Source organism: Temnothorax curvispinosus, unplaced genomic scaffold, assembly GCF_003070985.1.
Source record: "Temnothorax curvispinosus isolate PA1 unplaced genomic scaffold, ASM307098v1 QBEX01010307.1, whole genome shotgun sequence".
Lineage (NCBI taxonomy): Eukaryota > Metazoa > Arthropoda > Insecta > Hymenoptera > Formicidae > Temnothorax > Temnothorax curvispinosus.
Window position 1 is genome coordinate 286,429 of NW_020220087.1, and position 5,386 is coordinate 291,814.

Below are 5,386 nucleotides of genomic sequence, written 5' to 3' on the forward strand. Positions count from 1 at the left end.
ATATATTCTCATTTCAGTATTAAATGATAATATAAAATCACATTCAATTTTAATGAAATTGGATTTATTAAGTACAATGCTTACACTTTTATTTTTTCTTTTGCTCACTTTATCAGTTATGACACAGTAACAGTTATACTATGGTTATATGTCATAAATTGGCATATACTATACACTATTTTACTAAAATATACTCAAAGCGGAAATATCCCATTAATGGCGGACGACCAATCCGCATCCTACAACCTCGGTATCCTAAAAGGATCCCTATCGTCCGCTCGCTTCTCGCGCCATCTCCTCCGTCGTCGGTATCTCTTCTAAATAAGAAAAAATATATATAAACATAAAATATATAATAATTACGTATATAAATGCATTTAAATATACTTAAAATGTTTGGATAAATAAAATTGTTATTTTCACTGTGTTCACGGCAAAAAAATTGAATATTGCCTGCCTCCCCCTCTTCCCTCTAGAGACCACCATTATATGTGAGGATTTTCTGTTCTGTCGTCTCTTAAAAAGACCGCGTTCGCTGTATATCCACCGAAGTTATTATTTGAGAAGATTATTTATTGAAGTTTGTGTTTCTCTGTATTATTTTTCTTCCTTGTGGCGAGTTGTGGCATAATTCACGTCGACATGTCGAGAAATCGAAATGTCAGATAATAGAAAGTCGATATAATATGAATTGTACGATATATCTGCATTGTATGTACATACATACAATCTAGACAATAAGATAAAATGTTATTAGAATATGCGTATTATTCGCTATATTATTAGAATATCATCTCTCTGTCTTTCTTTTCAAAAACTAAAACTTGGAGACTAAAATTATATTTTGACAAAATACATTTTTTGCTTTAAGAGGATCTTCTTAAAAATAAGCAATTTTGGCAATAAGCAACTCAGAAAAAAGGAATATTCTTTATTTGAAAATATCTTTAGTTTTAACGTGAAAATCTTGAAATGAGATTATATAAACGAAGAAACTTGCTTGAATAAAGCATTTCATTCAAGCAAGTTTTCTTACTTCTCATTTTATGCATATAGTTCAACAAGAAAAAAAGTTGAAATAAAACGTTGAGATTCTTATAAGAAGATTATAAATTGTTGCGTATGTACGAAACAATAAATGCGTTAATTTAAGTATATAAGTTTTGATTTGACACTTATTTTTTTCTTGCAACACAGGAGATGTTGGAAAGTAGACGCTAGGCAGTCTCTCATGCGTTTATCTCGCTTTCGATAAAAGAGATAACTCGCTTCTAGATCTAATTTTGCTCTCCATATGGAACCAGTTATGTAATTGGTTCAAATAATATTGCTGATTGTGCGTGTATGTGTGTTCTTGCGTTAATAATATTCTATCGAACCGTTGGATCTTCAAATATAAGACAATGTGGCTGTAGAATAAGTATAGCTCTCACGTCTTTTCGTACGTTTATTTCATTTTCAAGCGGCATGACCTGAGGTAACTCAGATAACGTCCTTGGATACGACCGCCATTTCGGAATAAAGTGTAATCAGCCGCGACGGATAATACCTCCTTGATCCGAGCGACGCCGCTATGAACGGAGAGAGCGTCCCCTTGAACTCTGAGACGATGAGAGGAAAGTTCGTCGTCGGATAAAGTGAAAAATCGACGCGGATCAGTGCGAGGCACTTTCCTCGGTGCTTTCGATTGATTTTAAAGTGCGCGAGACGTTGCCGTTCGAGAAAAGCGCCGACATTGTCCGGCACAGCAGGCACCTCACGATTTATCGTAAATCGCGAGAAAGAAAAATAGTAGTATTCCCGCGTTGTACGGCGGCCCGCTTTTCACACATTCCGGAGTCAATGGTGAGAAGAATATTCACGAATAACGAACACATTGGGAAACGTATTCACGCGTATAATAGTTATTAATACTTGTACAACATTTTTATTTGTCCATTAATGATTAAACTATTAAACATTTATTAAAAATTATGAAGTTTTGATTCTTGAATAATGATTACGGATATAATCGTCTCTTTTAATTCGCTAGAATTTGTTTCCTATTTCCAACATTAACTGCATGTCTTTACAACTAATTGTAAGTAGGGAAGACCGGGGCTAGTTGGCACACGGTAACTATATTGTAAAAATGACAAAAGATAATATACTGCATATAGCATTTCCGCACAAAAACATTGCGATAACATTTCAATTAGTTATTTTCAAGCTGAGTAACAGAAAATATTTTTAGTTTTGTATAAATAAATCAGTGCCGATATATTAAGTAAAATAAATCAGTGATATATTATAAATGTTATTATATTTATAAATCTGGTCATTATATCATAACTCTTTAAAATCTTTACTTTAAAACATTTTTTTGCTTGAGCAATAATCAAAATATCTAAATATGACAAAACGGAGCTTGTTGTGACAGGATAAGTTGTTGCTTTCTATTTATAATATCGACTAATTCCGTCGATATAAAACAGCCTCGGCGCAACAGCGGCAGATATTTTGATCCTATATAAGATTTCACCGTTAACGTCTCTTATCATATATGTTTTTTAATAAATATATTATCTATATTTTAACTGGATCTTTCACAACTTTATCCATTGTAACAACGTACCCATGGGGCTAGTTTTTACAAATGTAGTCGCCTTATAATTTTTATTGGTGCAACAAAATTAATTATACTATTCAGTTAAAAAAATTATTTTCGTGTTGTATAAGCATGCGGCTATTGAAAAATTCTTTTGCGGCTTGTATTTATTAGTTACATGTAAAAAATTATTAAAAAAAGCGTATCAACTCTCTAGCCCCGGTCTCCCTTATCTTTATGCTCAAATATCGCAAATCTTTGTTGAAGTCACGTCCATTTGAAATTCCAATGAAGGATAATCTTCCGCCATGTTCTCGCGCTTAATTTAACTTTCAAAGAGCTCTTTATTTATTATTCGATTAAGGAATATTGGCTCCTCGATATTTTTGTTAAGGAAAGATCTCGAAATTGATCGGGGAATCACAAGAGGCGCGATAAGGTAGGTCTGGGACATTTCGTATAGGTATAGTTGATGCTCAAATTGGAAACACTCGCGGCGACTCGCAGCCCCCGCTGGCACAGGACGGAATTCTCTTAAATAATGATTCGCGTATCCGCTGCAGTTTCCACCTCGAGGTTCCTAAGGTCGGCGCAAATACCGATGCGGCATGGTGCGATGCGGTCGGACGATCGATTATTTCGACAGCTGTAAAACAATCGGCTTTCGCGTCGGCCTAAAAGTCATTAGGAATCGCTTTATCCGTAAACGGGGTCAAGGCTGGTGTACGCGGAATATACGACGACGGCGCTTCCAGCATTCGGTGACTTCGCGAATTTCAAAGAAGAGAAATGGAATACTTGATCGTACAATATGCGAATAACAAGCATACCGTGCAATACATCATACGCGGAATGTTGCACAAGAAAAACGGTCCCGACGATGACAGGCTTGCCATTTATATAAATAGGAGACCACGTCCACGTCAATGACACAATTCACATATGCGATACCTGCGTAATTTCGTTATTCGACGATGGCTTCTGGCGTTAGATATTTCCTTTCACTTTTACGTTCCGTAAAGTTTGGGCCGCACTGGCAACATTTTGTCTCTCTTGTATGTATGTAATCGGTAATTTCGATAATCCTTTTACCCCCCCTCCCCCAAACTGTTTGTTCCCGCCGCGCCGATCGCTTGTCAAAAGTCATGATGAAGGCAAGGGCAAGGAGTGCGAAGATGCGGAAAAAACAAAGTGGGAAAAGTCGCCTTTAAGTAGACGAGACGGCGCCGACGGTTATTATCTTTTCCCCATACGACAAACAAGTTGTGCAGCGTAACGGTCCAGAAAACGCAATAAGAGATACGAAAACACTCGGGACGAAATTCGCATTTAACTAAGAGCATTTAACAAGTGTGAACGAAGAGGATCTCTTAATCTCCGCAAACTGGTTCGCGCGCGCCGGGTCCCCCTTGATATCGATTATCTCATTAATTTTGCAATATGACAGGCGGAAATTAGCAGCCAGAGGTGAACCGAATGAAAGTGCCACCAAAGACTTTCTTGTCTTTTGGCACGCTCGATAATGTTATGCAAATGTCAATGTGGTGAAACTGTTCTTGCCATCACTTGCGAAAAGCTCATTATGCTAGCAGATAAATTCTATGGTCCGTCACGGTGAAATCTGTGTCTTATTATCTGGAATCGCGATTGCGCTATTGCGCTTGTTGTGCCGGCTGATTGATCTTCTCATACCTTGTGAGATACCTCACATCGCGTTACATCCAATTGAAAGTAAAGCGGTTAATTAGATGCACTTTAAAGCTACAATTTGATAAAAAAAGGAGTAAGAAATGTGACATGAAAAGTCACTTCAGAATTGTTGCATTATAATTAACAGCGTGATGATTATAAAGTTGAATTTCGTAATTATTAATTGCTATTCTGTTTTTCCTGTTGAATTATGAAAGATCTTGCTTCGACAATTATACGATTTATTATTATTGCTGCAAAATGCGTATAAAATGTCCTTAAAAATCCCCTTTTTGAGCAAAAAATTTCAATTCAAAATTTTTTGAATTAAATAAGGTACCATTATAAAAGTTTACATAGTAGATTATTACTTGCAAATAAGCTATTACGTTACGATGTCTGATTTTCGAGATATCGTGGATCAAAGTTCCAGTTAAGTTGCCTAATTTGTCAATAGTAAACGTGTTTCTTTAAGTAAAATTGAACATTGCAATCATTTAGTTTCGACTACAATCACAATGGCAATATTGAATATTGTAGCTTAGTTAAATTGTATGTCTCTGTGAATTTTTTAATATAAATCAGTCATTCCTTGTCTGCAATACATATTCTGAAACAATTATTGGTGCCCTAGAAAAGAAAATAAAGAAAAAAAAGGAAAAAAAAGGAAGAAAAAAGGTGCAAATGCGAGGTGACAGTTGCAAGGTGACTGTTGCTGCTGCTCTGATGATGATGAAGGAAGAATTGTTGCAGGAAATAATTGCTCAGAAAATGACGAAACGCAACATGTGTTGCAGAAATTAATGCAGTTGCAGTCAAAAACTGGAATTTGCTTACACAACAAAAGGTTGTAGAATTACTCGAGAAATAGAAATAGAAACTTTTTGGCCCCCTAAAGAGAACGTTTGCGCATTGCACTGCAATACGAGAGAGAGTGTGTGTGCGCTAAATTGAATTCGATTTTCGAACACTACGTTGGGCGAAAGCTCGAAATTGACTTCAATGGATTTTAGTTATGAAATAATCAACTTTTATTATTTTATCTGTTTAAAACGGTTCATGGTAACATGATAAAAGTATATATATATATATATATATATATATATATAT